We start from the raw sequence: 18,619 nt of genomic DNA on the forward strand, positions 1-18,619 counted from the left end.
GCACTGAGGATTACCATTTCCGCTTTCTCTTAACACCGCGGGCAAAAACAACTGCAGGTAAGAGAGGAAACAAGCGAGGAAGAATAGAATGGAGATGGCTCCCTGGAAAGCCAGTTGTGCTCATAAAGAACAGTCAGACTTCCATGTGCCTTCTGAGTGCTGCAGGATTGAAAGACGGTGCATCTGAATGCCACAGAAACATGATTTCTTCCTAATATGAAAATGCAATTCTGTTTAGGACCAGTAATGTCCCTGATCACTTAAAAATCGCTATTATAATTTTCAAATAACTTGAAAAAATATTTCAAATATCATAATGCGTATTAATGTATATTTAAAAATGTTTTTAATATATTACAGATAAAAGTACAAATGTAAAATCTAAGAACTATATTTTGGATGATAACAAAGTAATACTTCATATTAATTCTGTAATTAATATCAATTAAATTCTGTAATCAATGTTTCTTAAATTCAGATGTAATTTTACACTGCTAGAAATGTATGCTCACTTTGACATCAAAAACTATATATTTAATATTATAATGTGTATAATATCAAAACTATTATATAAAAATATATATATATATATATATATATATATATATATATATATAGTATTATAAAAATTATATATTTATATATTTTATTTAAAAAATTATAAATATAGTGCAAGTATATATAAAAATATAAGAATTAATATTATATTACTGTAATTAATATCAACTGATCTCTCTAATCACTGTATTTTCATTATTAGGTGCTTTTTACACCCCTAAAAAAAATGTATGTTGGTTTTGCACCCAAACTGAAGCAAAAAACCCCTTTAAAGGTTCAGCAGGCACAGAAAAAGCAAAGTTAAAGCAGAGGAATTTAATTTCAGGGTGAATTTCGGAACTGAACAAATGTACACGTTCTCCTTTCTCTGAAGTACTGACCTTTACGAGACATTTCAGCTGCTTATTTGGTCATTATAGGCAGATGGGTGATTTCATTACCTTAAAGCGAGAATCTCCAAGCACTGCTGGAAAACTGATGAAGGTAGAGAACTGAAAGTGCTATGAAAGAGACAGATGGAGGAAGGAATCAGTAACCTGTGTCTGTAGCACTGAGAAAAGGTGCAGGCTATGTTGCAGGTCATGGATAATTGGATTCAAGCAACAAACATAAAAACAGACTTGACGGGCTGACAATGGGAGCGAGCAAGCAGAGGGTAAATTTGCACAAGAACTGAATGGTGGTTACTGAGGAGCGTTTCACCAACATGGGAGCTCGGCCAAGCAAAGGAATGTTTTCACACAATCCTCACGACTCTCGCTCCCTCCCGCACAAAACCAGATTTGAGCGAATTCCAGAGGAGCTTCCAAAACACTGTAACATGTAGGTCACACCAAAAGGTCCTTGCAGTCTATTCACTGCTAGCAAAATGTAAGCTTTAAAATATTACAAATATTTCAAAGAAAAACATGCTTTCAAGGCCGCTGGAGCTTCACACCTTGTCCTAACCGATAACCATAGTTTAGTACATAGAATAAAATGGTACTACCAAGATTTTTGCCATGCAGATGTGAATATGATTACCGTGAAAACCAAAACCTAAGAATTTGTGCAGTCTAAAAATGTCCAGTAGATGCACAGAAGCCTCGGCATTTCTGAGGAAAATCACAGGTGCATCTTTCCAGCACCATCCCATACAGTCAAAACAACTGCTGAGTAGATCCTAATAAAAGCATTCAAATGGCTGCTTTAAAAAAAGAGCGTCTGACAGCTTTTCTGAAAGGCCATGCAGTGTGTGGGCAAACGCTGATGAATAGAGTGTATCTGAAATTCTAAACCAATTTCGAATACCAAGGTCATCTTCAACAGCCCTTCTTTGTGCTGTGTTTAAAGCAAAAAAACAGATGATTCCTGCACTGAATTGAGTATGTGTGTTGAAGGTAACAATCTGGAACAGGACTGCATGATTTTGACAAAAAAAAAAAAAAAAAGCATAATTGTTGAGACAAATATTGGTGATTTGAACCACAATATGAGAATTATTTTATATCTTACTGATCTTTCGATATGAGGGCAAAATAATCAACATCAATAAAGAAATAATCAAATACATACATATATAAAAATGTGAATAATAATAATAAAATTACATTAAAAGAGACATTTTTTTGAACGCCGCTTTAATTTACAGCCATTTTTGGAACTAAGTCTTGAACTGAAAATTAAAATTAAATTGTCATAATAAAAATCATAAAAATAATAGCAATATTTCTTTCTATTGTTAATATAATATAATATACTTCAGCCTTTTATTATACACTAATAACATATTTCCCTAAATATATGTTTTTGTAGCAATATATTTAATGCAATTAAAGCTGCACAATTCAAGGGAAAATCTAAAAATGTAAAAATACTCAAATCCAGACTCTCTGTGCTTGTTTAAAACTTTATTTTATTTTTCGTTATATTAATGAATTATTAATATTAAAAATAAAAAATGGTGTATTAAGAAAAATAATTACATTACAACTGTAAAATTACAATGCTATTATTTATACCAATTTGTTTATTTTTATTTTCTTGTTGAATGTTTAATTCATCACACTTTCATTCACGGTTTATTTTCTGCCCTTAAATCTTCTCTTTTGCTTCTTAATTTGCACACTGCATTCTTAAAGTGACCCAAACTCTGAGCAGATGCAAAGAAGTTCATGTTGAGTAGCATTTACTGTGAACCGAGGAGCTGATGAATATTTATTTAATTAAATTACAGCCTTTGCCATATTGTAATTTTGTTTCTGTTTTTTGTTTTTTCCATTGAACATGCAGCCCTGTCTGTAATCATCTGCAAATTGTCTTCAGCATGTATAAGAAAAGACAAAAGCTTAATTTATACAGTGAAGACTATGCAGTGTTACTTTACATTTGATTATTCATTTCTTGACCCGAATACTGTTAGACTGAGCTGAAAAATATATAATAATATAATCTTTGTTCTATTATATTTATCTGTTTGTAATTAGCCTAGTTTATTTTCTATACTGATTTACTCACCAACAAAATCACCCCAGTCATTTATTATTTTTTTCCAAACCGAGCTCTTCATCTGTTGTTGTTGTTTTTTTTTTATATTGCAGAAGAACAAAATATCGCAATGTGAGTTTTTTCCAATATTGTGTAGCCCTAATCAAAGCTGTGTAACTAATTAGGATGTTCACTAACTTCACTCACCCAAACAGTTCTAACAAAACCTCACTCCAACAGCAGAAAGCCTCAGATCATTACACCTTACTTAATGGAAGAAAACTTAACAGCATCAATCGCCCAACAATTATCTGAATCTCAATCACCTTTTCCCAATTAAGCACTTCAGGCTGCACACAAGCCCTATCTATTCAGCTAAGCCGAGCTACACACAGCAGCACTTGACAGAGTAATCTTTCAACAAATCCCTCCCCAAACATTTTCACACTGACTGTTTCCTAATTGATAAACCTCCGCGGGGGGGCTGCGCTATCATACGACACCACCTACCACAAATCCACCAGTCACCGGCAGCCTTAAACAGTCAAGACACAGCAGTGCTATGTGTGTGAGGTGCTATTAGAGCACACGCGTTTAGTGTTTGGATCCGCATGAGAGAGAATGCAGAATGCTGCCAAGACCCAGAGGATGTTTTTAAGTGAACCAATAACAAATGTGGGAGGAGAGGTCACTGACCTTTCACCCCTGTATTTACTGCATCAGCAGAGTTGAGTTTATGGAATAGCCCATCATAGTCCAGTCAGACATCAGTAAGCACCTGCTATTCAACATTAGCTGCTGTAGTAAAGCAAAAGCAAAATCAAAAATATTTGCCTGAAACTGCAAAAATAAAATAAAATTAATTTTTGGCTGAAATAGAAAGAAACTTACTACTAAGGCTGCATGATTAATTGAATGCGATTGTCACACATATCTTCCAGTGAAGCACAGTTTTGTGATAAATAGGGCTGTCAAAAAAAAATATATATATATATTTTCGAATATTCGTCGAATTTAAAATAAAAATCCACAATTCGAATGCAAAAACGTTGCATTTGAATTTTAGGTGTGCGTCAGGTAGGGCTGTGCGATTTGGGGAAAATATCTAATTGCGATTTTTTTTTGACAGATATTGTGATTTGATTTGCGATTTTAAATTTCAAAACTTTCAAAAAAAAGATTTTAAAGTCAAGCTCCAGCTCAATATTGTCAATAGTGTGCAGCACAATATATGAGTATCAATACCCTGCTGAAAAAAAACAATAGAAACCATCACAGAAATTCTTAGTTTCTATTAAACCATTACAAAATTAATTTTTGTTTTGGGCATTATTCCAATAAGAATTACTGTTGTTCTATTGGTTGCCATCTGCCATATTACATCCCACCAATAGAAGCCATCGAATATATACCATTATAGTTTACATTAAAACCAATACAATTCCCAATATAACCCTGAAATGGGTTATATTGGGAGGGGACAGGCGCGAGTCGACACAGGTTCCGCGTGTGCATCAACCCTTGTCCATATTGCCAGATTCGCTCGAGGATATTTATTTATTTATTTTTTTATGGTGAGCGTTTACGCAGTTGGCTAGAGCAAGTGGTGAAGGGAGAACGGAGGTGCACAAATCTATTGGTTAGTAAGGCTGCAGTCATGCATATACTCTGGAACAGAGTAATATCGCATTCACATTGAAGGCTTTGCGTTAGCAAATCACTTCGTCTCAAATCACGATTGCGATTCGATTTCAATTAATCGCACAGCCCTAGAGTCAAACAGCCTTATCAGTGGCACACGAAATGCGACGACGATGTAAGTGTCATTGCATTTTAATGCTTTTGTTAGCCTTTCCAGTTGAATCAACTAGATGCAGTGCTGCTACATTGTTCATTCAAAATATTGGGGAAAAAGAGTTAAATAGTTAAATTCAGAATAGGCAGTTCCAGAGAAAGCATAAGGTCCCACTCTCCCTGCAAAACACTCTCCAAAGCCACGCCTCCTCCAAAACACATGAACGTGCTCAGGCAAACCAGAGGCTAATCTATAACACAAGGGTTAGGGTTAGGTGTTTTTAAGTGATTCCTGTATCATTATCATTAAAGTTTATTTTTAAAACTTGCTAGCTGAAATTGGCAATAAAATTAATCTATTTGCATAAATTGGATCACTTATTTATACTTAAAGCAAATCTTTTTTGTCAAAACTATATTTTCACTTTCGATAAAAATTTAATTTTGGTACATTATACACTGTAACATCTACATTTCCCTCTTGAAATCAATATTTTAGAATCCTCTGAAACTCCAATAATCAATAACTCTGTACTGAATAGCTGAAATTTGCAATAAAATGAATCTCTTCGCATGAACTGAATTATTTGCATTGAATAAGGTAGTTGTACAACCCAATAAAGACCAAACACTTAGTCCTAATCAGCAATGTGTTCAGCTCTTCTTAACAAACTGCAATTTACTAATTGTTTATCGACATTACCCATCTGTAAGTAATGGCTGAGACATGCATGACTTATCAACTCACTATAAGTGCACTCAATAAAAAGGGAGGAGGAAGGGGAGCAGCTAGCCTGTCATATCAAGCAAGCACTACGCAATGAAACACTGCGGTTTATTTCACCTCCCCTGAGAGATATTCAACACAGTCTTCGTCTCAAACTCGTGAGCTGCCTACACTAACAAAAGAGGACAAAAAAGTGCCATAGTATTCTCTATAGTACTTTAAAGCAAATGTCTTGCCCATTCACTTTGGGCATGGCATGCACAATGATGACTTACCAAGGTCCAACCCAATGATGACCCAAAAATGCTGTCTAGGTAGGCAGCACGCAAGATTTTAAAATAGAGCCAGAGAAGTCAATGACATCAGGATGCTGATCTACTTTACACAGAGCTGGATTAGTGATGCTGCGGTCTGATATTAACGCTACAGATACTGAAATAGGGCTGTGTGCCGGTGATTTAAGGTGGAAGCTAAACATTATAATACAGGTGACCTCTAAAGACTCTTCCTTTATTGAAAATCCCCTAGTTGTGAGTTGTTGCATATAAATCCATTACACTTCACACATTCAAATCAGAAAGGATGCTTATACAACTTTAAGCTTATAAGAGTACTCGTGTGAACGCACAACGCCCTGGTTTCACTTTATTTGACGTTTGAGTAATGCGAGACACTTTTGGCCGTTGTATGTCAGATTACCTGGACAGTCAAAGTGAGGAATACGAGGCAGAAGACAGAAATACGTTTAAACCGCATAATAAATATATAATATTTAAGTTGGCCGTGTTCCAAAAAACATCAGCGTGCCTTGAATTAGAAGTTGACGCAAAGCAGAAATGTGTGATAGAACTTACTTGAGCGTTTTTTTGTTTACAACACCTTTAATGGAGTCAGAGTGAGTCCAGTCCACGTTCAGTGTGAATAAACGACTTCTTCCTGAGCTGTAACGTTACGTGTATTAAGCTTACGTCGCGAGTGGCGCAAAAACAGACGATTAAATCTCATTCGCAATTATCTGTATGACAATTAATCGTCAAGCAACGTTTCGCGATCGTGACACCCGCAGGGTTGATTCATAACCGCAGGGTTCTCAAGCGTTCCCTAACGTTACCTGTTCCGTGTCCATGATGGACTCCGCGAGTTATTTCACCATAAACTGAGAGTGTATCGTCGAAATATCGCATCGTTTCATCTTCCCAGTAGCATTCCGCGAAGTTATACTATTTCATGTAAGGCTAGGTGAATAAAATGTTAATCCCGATCGCTTTAGGACATCATCATAATCATAATCATCATCAACCCGCTAAACAGTCGAGTATTAAAGCAGACCGAGTAACGTTAACAGGATCGGTTGCACAACCGGATCTAGTTGGTAAGCATTAATATGAGTATACCTCTGATCAGGAGAACAAAAAGACATTAAAGAATTAAATACAAGTATTTTAAATCACGAACAGAGAATGATCACACCGCCGAAGGGCTGATTTTCGCTGGTCATGGCTGACTCCGACGAATAAAACACCTGACATCGACACCTTCGAGATTAATAACCTCCTCTAATCTGCGATCTGATCAGTGCCTGGAGGATATGGCGATCGAGAAGCATTTCACGGGTCTGATTGATACACAGATTGGGTGTTAAGGTTTAATCCAGCACTGCTGGGTGTGTTTATCAGTTCATCTGAACGCTGACTGGCCGCGTATATCAACAATATTTGAAAACAGATTTGATAGTACACTACTAAAATGGACTAATGTTTCCAAGAAATGTATTTATGAACTTCTTACCTGGCGCTAGTGAACTGTCCGCAGTTAAACCCAGAGTTTGGTATAGATCGGTCTTGACTCCTGCTCAAACTGAATAAACTTTGCCCGCTTCTTCTTCTTCTTCTTCTTCTTCTGCTCGCTGGCTAACACACACACACACACAGTTGCTAGCGGCCGCTGAAATCTCTCCGCTCGCGCCGTCTGAAGCGATCGCGGACCCGCGTCCTGTCGCCGGTATCTCTCCGCGAGGAGCTGAAGTCTTACCACGAATCGCAGGTGCAGATAACCGCTGTTCCCGATTTCAGATAAAGTTTATCTCCATCTCCTCCCGTCCAACGCCATCTTTCCCGCGGGGCACGCCGGGTAATCCTCAGGAATCCCGACGCGACGCGTTCGCAGCTCGTCACGGAGTGCTGGAATGCAGCGACGAGAAGCACCGCGCGGGAGGAGCGCGATGAAACTTACTTCTACCACCAGGAAACATATATTGCCTACAATTATGCTCATTTTTACGTCAAACTAATATAGGGTACAATAAGTGATGATAATATCAGATGACAATACCTAGGCTACTTTCTTAATATAAAGTTATTAATATTAATAGCCTACTACTAGTAGGCTACTCAGTGTATAAAGGTCTATATAGCCTACATCACAAACAGTGATGAGAATTATATAGAAAATCAATGTCAATAAAACTGTGGGACAGTCTTAAAAATGTGCATGTCTATGAATTTGCTTAATAGTAGGCTAAATAATATTAAAATAATATAATGTCTCCTGTGATCATGGGCAGCTTGGAAAAATAAGAGCTTAATAATTATACTTACTGAATATATTGTAAATAGTGCTGTAAAATATATCAAGTCGATGTGTAACATCTGTTTGTCAAATGAGGATTGAACAGTGAAATATTACAATTTAAAAGAACGGTTTTGTATTTTAGTAGCCTGTGTTTGAAATTGTAATTTATTTTTATGTCTTAGTGTCACGTGATTCTTCAGAAGTCATGCTGATTTGCTGCTAAAGAAACATTTCTGAATATTGCATTAAAAACAGTTTTTGCTGCTTAATATTTCTGAGGAAACCGTGATATCAAGAAGAAAGAAATTAATCATTTTATTCAGCAAGAATGCATTTGAGTAAAGTGACAGTAAAGACATTTATAATGTTACAAAAGCTTTCAAATAAATGCTGTTCTTTTAAATATTCGATTCATTAAAGAATACCGGAACATGCATCATGGTTGCTGTCACAAAATTAAGCAGCAAAAACAACACTAATCATGAGAAATGTTTCTTGAGCAGCAAATCAGTATGATTTCTGAAGGATCACCGAAGGCTGGATTAATGATGCTGAAAAAAAATCATTCAAATAGAAAACAGGTATTAAATTGTAATAATATTTTACAATATTACTGGTTTTCTGTATTAAATAAAACACAGTTGGTAGCCTTATCCAACTGGAAAGGGAAAAACACTGAACCAGGGGCCTCAACACAATATGTCATGGAGAGGAAACTCAGCACCAGATGGCAGTCAAGGGTGCAAGCTATGCCTCGTTGCCAAGGGGGCTTCTTCATGCCGAATGTTTGTGTAGTTAATTGTGTCATCAGTGAGAGTGTACTGAGACCTGGCCACAAGTCATTGAGAAACACTACTGACTCATGGTTCCTCTGTGCAGATTATGATGACAGTTAATAAACAGAAAATGAAGCGTTCAATTTTCCTTTCTTGCTTTTTCCCCCCATCTGTAATCAGACATTGTCACCTCGATCTTCTTTCGCTCACCTTTGAGGAGTGGTGAACTACTGAGCAGATAAATAAAAAAACGTTTTCCCGCACTGTTTGGGTTTAACAGAGCATTTAAAGGAAAAATCGATTCACTGAGGAAACGCATCCGTCCGCAAGGTGCCGTTGTCTTAGCTGTCTTCCCTTCATCTGACAGGTCGCGTCAGTGTAGGGTGAATACTAATGCTGAACCACTCTGTCACCAAAGCAGACCGCTGACCTCAGAACAGCCGGCACAAAGCATGTGCCTTTAAAGGGGTCGTGGTCTGCTTGCCCCAGACCTCCTGCTGGCTTGTATCGAAAAGCTGGGGAAGCAAACATTTGCATTTCAAGCAAAGAGGAGAGACTTCAATGACTTCAAACCACCAGCCCTGCATGATTCATTTTTAGAACACCTGCGGACTTGTGTGGTCCTGAAGCTGTCAGAGAGAGCCTACACAAATGCAAGCAAATCCACACGAACAGAGAACTAGCATGCGTGCGTGCCTGTGTTTAGACAAAGAAAGGTGACTGAAATATGAATCTAATTTCATTGATGTTTCCAGCAGGATTTGATATGAAAGCAGGCGGAATCTGTGAAGGCAAATGATCGTAAGTAGATTGCAAGGCTTACCAGTAGGAAATAAATTTCCCTGGTGGTGGGAGTGTAGTGATTAAGTCATATAAACATCTCAGGTTTGATCTCATGAAGTGCAGAGTTACTCAGAGCCTTATCACCGCTGCCACTGAGCACTTGAACACTTATCCCTAAATTGCTACATGCAGATTACTGGGTCATATGGCGCTTTGGGTGAAACTAATAAAAAAATAAAGTTCTGCTCTTTATTATGTTTGGTAACCACTATTCTTTATGTAAGCGTAGGGCTGGACAATATATCGAACGATATGATCATGCGCATCTCGTCAGTAAAGCCGGTTCCATGATTAGCGGTAAATCCCCATCACCTGCTTTCAAATGGAGCTGCAGTTAATACACAGAGCCGTAGTTCACTGAGAAGCTACGCTATATCGAGTTCATTATTGAAGATGAATCGCCTTTGATAATGAACTCGATATAGCGTAGCTTCTCAGTGAACTACGGCTCTGTGTATTAACTGCAGCTCTATTTGAAAGCAGGTGATGGGGATTTACCGCTAATCATGGAACCGGCTTTACTGACGAGATGCGCATGATCATATCGTTCGATATATTGTCCAGCCCTATGTAAGCGGTAAGGTATAAGAGGCTGTACTGTATTGTAAATAAAACTGCATTGCTTTGTATTTTACCAGAAATGTACATGTACAGAAATGTGGATAATGAAGAAAATTTACCAAGTAGAAAAGTTTTTTTTTTTTTTTTGGACAGTGTATGCGTGTGTGTGTATAATATATAAAATAACCATATTTTGAGAACAAATTTGTACCTAAAACTGTGCTAAACCTGACAAAACCTCCAAAAACCTCTCTTTGGGGACATATTCATATGTAAAACTGATATAAAAATAGGGTTAGGGTGTGGGTTAGGATTAGTTTATAAAACCTATAACTATAATCTACATCTATAATCTGTATATAAAAACAATAGAAGTCTATGTAATGTCCCCATTTAGATAGCTAAGTAAACATGTGTGTGTGTGTGTGTGTGTGTGTGTGTGTGTGTGTGTGTGTGTGTGTGTGTTTTATGTATCACAGTTTTCACAAAATATTAAGCAGCAAAAACATTTTTTCATTTTAAACTGTAATAACACATCACAATGCTATTGTTTTTAATCAAATAAACATGTATTTTTGGTGGGTGATTGCATTGAGATGATACTAACTGTTATTAAATATGAATCCACTATCTCGCTCACCTACTGCAGCATAAACAAACCATTTAACCAGCAGCAGCAGTCAAAAGGATACTTTGAGAGTCTGGTTTGTTTTGGGTAAAAAGTGCATACTCAGATAAATAGTGGTTGATCTCACCCTGTTTGTTTCTTGTGTAACCAGTTGTGTTTTGCAAAACACGAAACAATGCTGGTGATTATAAATGATGTCACCAGTTATTCTGACAGTACAGAATGAACATGTCAGAAGTCACACTGAAGATGTAATTATACATTCAGACTGTTTGACGTTTTATTATACAAGAGAAACCATGAGGCTTCACAGAGGCCCAGCGATTTAAACACGCAGCCCCATCTCTTCCTCTTTGGGTGCCTTTGGCTGTTTGCTTTCCACAGTTGGATTGGGTTCTGGGCTGTTGAAAAACCCATTTGTGACACAGCAGGAAAACCTGCCACTCCTTCTAATGCATGGAGAAGCACAGTCAAGCTCTCAAGCACTAGTGTGAATCAGGAAGGATGATTCAGGCCTGCAATAGACTGTCATATAACTTTCTTGGTTACTGGTGAGCTCTCTAACACAGAGCAGATATTTAACTACCTACTTAGTTTGAGAATTTACATCTCTTTGACTATACGCACAGGACTGTGAAGGATCTGAGATTTCTGGGGTTTGAATAGTGCTTTCAATCGGGCTAAGTAGCTAGCAGCAAGAAGATAGCTCTTTCTAGAACAGTGGTTCCCAACTGGATTTGTTCAGTAGTACACAGATTTTTCAAAGCACAGTACTGAAATTGCCTAGTATACACAAAAATGCCCTTTTTAAACGTAAAAAAAAAACACATTAAAAATGTATTACAATTCACTGCATACATCCAAACAAACAAATAAATTAGAAGTTAAATGTTTTCAGTTCTCAAGCAATAAGTAACCATATATATACAGTTAGGTCCATATACAGCAGGGAAAAAAAGTATTGAACATGTATTAAATATATTTCTAAAGGTGCTGTTGACTTTAAAATTTTCACCAGATGTTGGTAAGAACCCAAGTAGTACCCATACAGTAAATACAAAGAAAACAAATAAGTTCAGAAATTAAGCTATGTGTAATGAAATGGAATGACACAGGGAAAAAGTATTGAACACAATGCAAAAAGGCATGGAAAGCCAAGACACCAGCTGAAATCTGTCAGTAATTAGAAAGCAATCCTGTCAGTGGAAATAATATTAGCTGGTTCAGTCCCAACTGGTGGCCTATAAAAAGGTTTCTCATTACCAATGTGTCACACAAGAAACATTTCATGATGGGTAAAAGCAAAGAGCTTTCTCAAGACCTTCGTAACCTTATTGTTGCAAAACATACTGCTGGCATTGGTTACAGAAGCATTTCTATACTTCTGAATGTTCCAGTGAGCACTGTAGGGGCCATAATCCGGATGTGAAAAGAACATTATTTCACCATAAAGCGGCCACAAACAGATGCTCCTCACAAGATTTCTGACAGAGGAGTGAAAAGAATTATCAGAAGAATTGTCCAAGAGCCAAGGACCACTTGACCACAACATTTAGACAAGCCTGTAAAATACTGGGAGAATATAGTCTGGTCAGATGAGAACAAAATTGAACTCTTTGGATGCCTAAATACACACCATGTTTGGAGGTCAAGTGGCACTGAACATCACACCACAAACACCATACCATCAGTGAAGTTTGGAGGTCAGAACTGTTTTTCAGCATATGGCACTGGCATACTTCATATAACTGACTTTCTTGATAAAAATCTGTTGCCAGGATGATCACCTGACTTGAATCCAATAGAAAATCTATTGAAAGAACTACAGATCAGAGTTCATAGAAGAGGTCCACAGAGCCTTCAAGATTTGAAGAATGGGTCAAAATCACATCTGAGCAATGCATGCCACTAGTTTCTCCATACAAAAGGCGTCTTGAAGCTGTCATTACCAACAAAGGCTTTTGTACAAAGTAATAAATACATTTCAGTAAGCGTGTTCAATACTTTATCCTCGTGTCATTCCATTTTATTACACAGAACTTAATTTCTGAACTTTGTTTTGTTTTCTTTGTGTATGGATTACTTGGGTTGTTACCGACATCTGGTGAAAATGTCATGTCAGCAGCACCTTTAGAAATATATTTACTGAGAAAAATGGTGACGTGTTCAATACTTACTTTACCTGCTGTATATTTGGACACCGGCACAATTTTTATTATTTTAGCTGCTGACCAAAACATATTCAAGTTTGTTTTATTTATTTAATGTGTATTTGATTTGAGTACTCTGAGCTTTAATTTGAGGGTATTCTCATCAAAAAGGTTAAGGAATTACAGATCTTTAATATTTACCTCCCCACTTTTTCAAGGGACCATAAGTAATTGGACAATTGAATCAAAAGCTGTATCATGGACAGGCGTGGGCTATTCCTTCATTATTTCTACAGCAATTAAGCAGGTAAAAGTTCTGGGGCCTCATGTATCAATGCTGCGCATGCCCAAAAACTTTGCATATGCCAGCTTTCATGCTCACGGTCGGATGTACTGTACTAACAGTGAAATTAATGTGAGAAAGTGCGTTCCTCCACACCAACTTCATGTCTGGTGTACCTACATTTCTCATGGTTTTTATCAGTTGGTGACTCATAGAGGCAATGAAGAGAAGTTGCAAACATTAGATTACAAATTGTTCTACAAGTCTATCGCACCACCACCTATGAGAAACATTGCTATTAATTTGTAATAAATAAAATAATTAGCATACTATTGTCACATGAGCCATATAGGAATATTCTATCAATCAAATTGATAACCTTAGTCTATATGGCAAAGGCAGCATTGGCATTATAAGAGAACATTACCAATGGAAGAATCCAAAGAGAACAAGTTTTTGGGGACCATAGTGATTTTCTGGCCAACGATGATAACTGGTTTATCAGCCGTTTCAGATTTTCAAGGGCTATCCTCTTGGAGCTCTGTGATGAGTGGGGTCTGAATTTGGAGAGAGAGACGGTGAGGAGCCACGCATTACCCGTTCCCTTACAGGTGCTGACAACACTTGGTTTCCTGGCAACTGGTTCTTTCCAAAGGGAACTTGCAGACCGCTCAGGAATAAGCCAGTCATCTTTGAGCCACGCAATGCCAGCTGTATGGGACAGTATCATCCGCATGTCTACCATGTATATAAGGTTTCCATACGATGCAAGTGACCAGCCACACATTAAAGCACACTGTGCAGCGAAAGCGGCTTTTCCTAATGTAATCGGAGCAATCGACTGCACACACGTTGCTATAAAGGCACCATCTGAAGAAGAATTTGCATATGTGAATAGGAAACATTTCCATTCAATAAATGTGCAGATAATATGTGATGCACAAATGCCCCTAACAAATATTGTGGCAAGGTGGCCTGGGTCAACCCATGATTCATGCATCCTTACAAACAGCATGGTTGGGATGAGGCTCCAAGCTGGCAGTTTTTTTTTTTTTTTTTTTGTGCGTGTAATTATTCAACTGCCCATTAGGAGACCGCAGTTATCAACTAAAGACGTGGCTGTTAACCCCTTCACCAGCCCACAAACTGGCAGAGAGTGAGGATACAATGATGCCCATTCTCGCACTCGTTCAATTGTAGAGCGGGCGACAGGATCGGGGGGATGCTGTTATACTGCCCTGACAAGGTGTGCCGCATCGTGCTGGCCTGTGGTGTGCTGCACAATGTCGCACACAGGCACGGCACACCACTTGGTGAGGTGGCAGCACCGCCAGATGACCCCGACCCAGGACCAGTTTATGTGCAGCCCAACCAACAAGCCATTCAGGCCTGTCAACATGTGATTGCGACAATAGAAATGGTAATCAGAGACAAAGTAAATTTTTTGACCAATTCCTTTAATAAGTGGCTTATGTCTGTGAGTGCGTCAGTGATATGTTTCAGGTGACTGTTGATTTCTCCGATGGCACTAACGATTTGCTGTTGCGACTCCAGAACAGCATGCGTCAAGATGCAGCCAGATGGACTGACCTCAGCACTGGAGACGCCGGACATACTGGGCCCTGGCTGCTCAGGAGGGGCAGATTCTGAGTACATGCCAGTGGACGTTACTGCTGTTGCACCATATAAGTCCAAATAAACACAGGCACATGTTAACTGTGATTTGAGCCTGTGCCTTATTAATGGGTTCATGCATTTGCCATAAATGCAATGGATATATAAAATCTCTGGTTTAGGCTACTTTTGGTCAGCTACATTTCGTGCATTTGAAAATTAAATGCAGTCTGGTAAGCTATGTGTACCAAAGTTAAGCAATAAATGAGAAATGAGTTACCTTTGTGGCAGTCCAGTAGTAAATCCTAGTCTCCCACAGCAACGGATACTACTCCAGAGAGTAAAGTTTCACCCACAATAGAGGCAACTCTCTGCTCAATGGGTGTAAGTTCATCGACCCCTGTACCACTGCCTGTTCTGCCCACAATTTGTCGGTGCACAGCAGTTCTCCGCTTAACTTCCACATTTATATCAGACCATTTCTTTTTAAGCTCATTTACAGTGTGATTTTCAGATCCCACCGTGTTGACGGCATCAGCCAAACTCTCCCACTCATTTTTTTTTCTTTTGTTATTAATTCTGGAGGAAAAAGTTCCAAATAAAATATTTTTTCTTGTTTCTACCTCTGTTAGTAGCACCTCCAATTCACTTTCAGTAAAGTTTGATTTCTTGCTGCTTGCTTTTGCCAAAGTGGACTCATTAGCATATTAAAATGTATTTAATTGAGGGCGGAGACAGGGTGGGGTGTTGTGCTCGTGCATGTGTGTGTTTAATTTCACGTTAATTGGGATGTACAAAGAGAATATCCTTGGGATCCTGCATATGCAGCGATTCATACATCAGATTTTTTTTGTGCATACTGTACACACATTTACAGCAGGTCTTTGTACATGAGGCCCCTGGAGTTGATTCTAAGTGTGGCATTTGCATTTGGAAGTGGTTGCTGTGAACCCACATCATGCAGTCAAAGGATCACTACAAGTGAAACAGATAGCAGGAACATTAGGAGTTCCTCTAGGAACATTCTTTACCATGGAGAGGATGATCCTCATAGTACAAATGGATGATGACTCAAAACAATATAGCAAAAGCAACCCAGGAGTTTTTGAAGAGTATTTGGAATATTTTGCAATGGCCAAGTTAATCTGCTGATCTCAACCCGATTGAGCATTCATTTCACTTGCCTTAAGACAAAACTAAAGGCAGAAAGACCCGCTAACAAACAACAACAGATGTCAGCTGCAGTAAGGCCTGACAAAGCAACACAGAGGAGGAAACCCAGTCTCTGGTGATGTCCATGAGTTCCAGACTTAAGGCAATCATTGCCTGCAAAGGATTCTCAACAAAATATTAAAAATATATATATATATTTTTTATTAAAGATTTTATTTATTTGTCCAATTACATTTGAGCCCCTGAAAATGGTGGGACTGTGTATAAAATTTGTAATGCCTAAGCATTTCATGCTATATTTTTGTTCAACCACTTGAATTAAAACTTAAAGTCTGCACTTCGATTTCATCTTGATTGTTTTATTTTTAATTCTGTTCTGGTGGACAGATAAATGTATAATAAATTTATTTATTTATTAAAATCATGCATTTGATTAGTCTGTATATTTTTGCCATCCCAACTTTGCCTGATTGTATGATTTGTTACATGTTAATATTTCCATTTATTTAGCAATGGTTTTCACTCCTGTCCATGACTCTGTCATAGCATACCTGCAATTGATTTCTGGGTTTGGGTTCAACAGTTGTGAATCACTGTTCAGAAGTCAGTATGCTTGTAAAAATACATTTATACCACAGTGTATGACATCCTCTTCAAATACTAACAGTTTCTTATTATTGTTGGACAGTACCAAGAGCAGCCACAAGGGGAGGATGTGTTCCACTGATTTAGAACAACACCACACTGATGCAGTATTGATCCACTCTCATTATTTATAGTTCTCCTAGCAGTTCATTTTCTGTAATAATAAACTGATGGGGAAAAGTGCTTGTATTAAATACAGCACATGCATGGTTTAAATGTACAGTGATTAAGCATAAGAAAACTCTCATTGGAGGAGCCTCTCTTGGACTGCCTTCACATATGCATAAAAAGGAGCATTATAGAACAGGAAGGTGACCCTGGTTCTACAAAATGACCCCATCCAATCTTATATAACTCCCACCACATACTGTGCAGAAACTGCCCACACTGTAATGGATTCCCTGCAGTTGGCACCAGTTACTGTGGGCTGCAGGCATCAGTGCAAGCACAGCTTGCTAAAGGTTATTGTCATGCTTTAGCCTCGAATACAGGCCGTTTCCAAATGGCAGCAGTGTCATAAATTCCAACTTGGTGCAGCTCATAACTTACTGTCTTTGGTGAAACGGCAGAGATGTGCTGATTGTGTCCCTGAGGTATCCCTGTCAGTGAGCTTCAACTAACAACCACTGTCTCTATTTGCAGAGGCAGTTTGTCCATATTTAGCTTATGCTGTTATTAAATGGATAGCTTTTAGAATAGAAAACAGATAGAAAAAGTACACAATATGAGGTATAAGGCAGGGGTTCTCAATTCAAAGTCCACTTTCCTGCAGAGTTTACCTCTAACCCTAATCAAACACACCTGAACAAGCTAATCAAGGTCTTCAGGATTATTAGAAAGTCACAGACATGTGAGTTTGATGAAGGTTGGAGCTAAATTCAGCAAGAAAGTGGACCTCAAGGACCAGAGTTGAGAACTTCTGGTATAGGGGACGATTTCAGACAGGTTTTCTGTCTGTTAAAAAAAAAAAAAATCGATTTTCTCACATAACTAAAGATAAGGCGTAAAATAAAATAGAAATATGAAAATATTTAGTGACACTTGGTGTCCTATAGAAAGTTTCTTCATAGATTTAATGCTACAAACATACAGCAAGATTGACAATTCATGCGTCAACCATGCACACTACCTTAGAAATATAAACAATGTGATTTGTTGGTTTGTCAGTATTCTTAATTTGCAGAAATTACTGATTTTACTGATTTTGATATACTGTAGGGTGGCCAATATTTAAGCAAAATCTTGTTTTATATACTAGGTCACACTGGAAGGCAGACATTTTTACCTCTTCTTCATTATTATTCCAAACATATTTAACTTGACTGAAGAACAAAGATTTCGTAATGGTTTGGCCCTTGAGCTTGATAATACCTTGAGTACTATGAGTAGTTCACTTCAAAGACTCTGTCTGCTGTGGAAGATCAACACTTACGGCTAAACTTTAAGCCCCACAGGAGGTCACGGATACCAGCTCTTTCAGAATATAATGCTAATGGAATCACAAGCAAGTCCATTTATGATTTTTTACTTATGTATGTTTTTGGTATACATTATATAGTTTGACATTAATTAAATTTGATCAAATGTTTTGATCAGATGGTTATACCAAATTAATATTCCAAAAGTCTCAGATTGCTGATCTTTCTATTATTATTTTTCATTACCATAAGATTATACCCTCAGCATAACAATTTAAATCAGATTATAACATTTTGCACCCTGTAAATACTGCTGTAGTCTTCAGATGCTTAATTTCTCTTGACTAATTCCTGATTAGTAGCTTATTATCTCTGTTTCCTCGTATAACTTCTCATTTTGCCATACAGATAA

At 37.7% G+C, this 18,619-nt stretch overlaps 1 protein-coding gene across 5 annotated transcripts in view; it reads right to left on the minus strand.

Moving 5' to 3' along the window:
• tjap1 (tight junction associated protein 1 (peripheral)) overlaps positions 1–7,758 on the minus strand; it is a 99,251-nt gene extending 91,493 nt beyond the window's left edge. For all 5 annotated transcript variants that reach the window (XM_042736350.1, XM_042736353.1, XM_042736349.1 and 2 more), the window contains exon 1: positions 7,334–7,758. The gene's annotated coding sequence lies outside the window, so the exon portion shown is untranslated. The remainder of the gene's footprint in view (positions 1–7,333) is intronic.
• Between the last annotated feature and the right edge of the window lie 10,861 nt (positions 7,759–18,619).

Source organism: Cyprinus carpio, chromosome B13 (assembly GCF_018340385.1).
Source record: "Cyprinus carpio isolate SPL01 chromosome B13, ASM1834038v1, whole genome shotgun sequence".
NCBI lineage: Eukaryota > Metazoa > Chordata > Actinopteri > Cypriniformes > Cyprinidae > Cyprinus > Cyprinus carpio.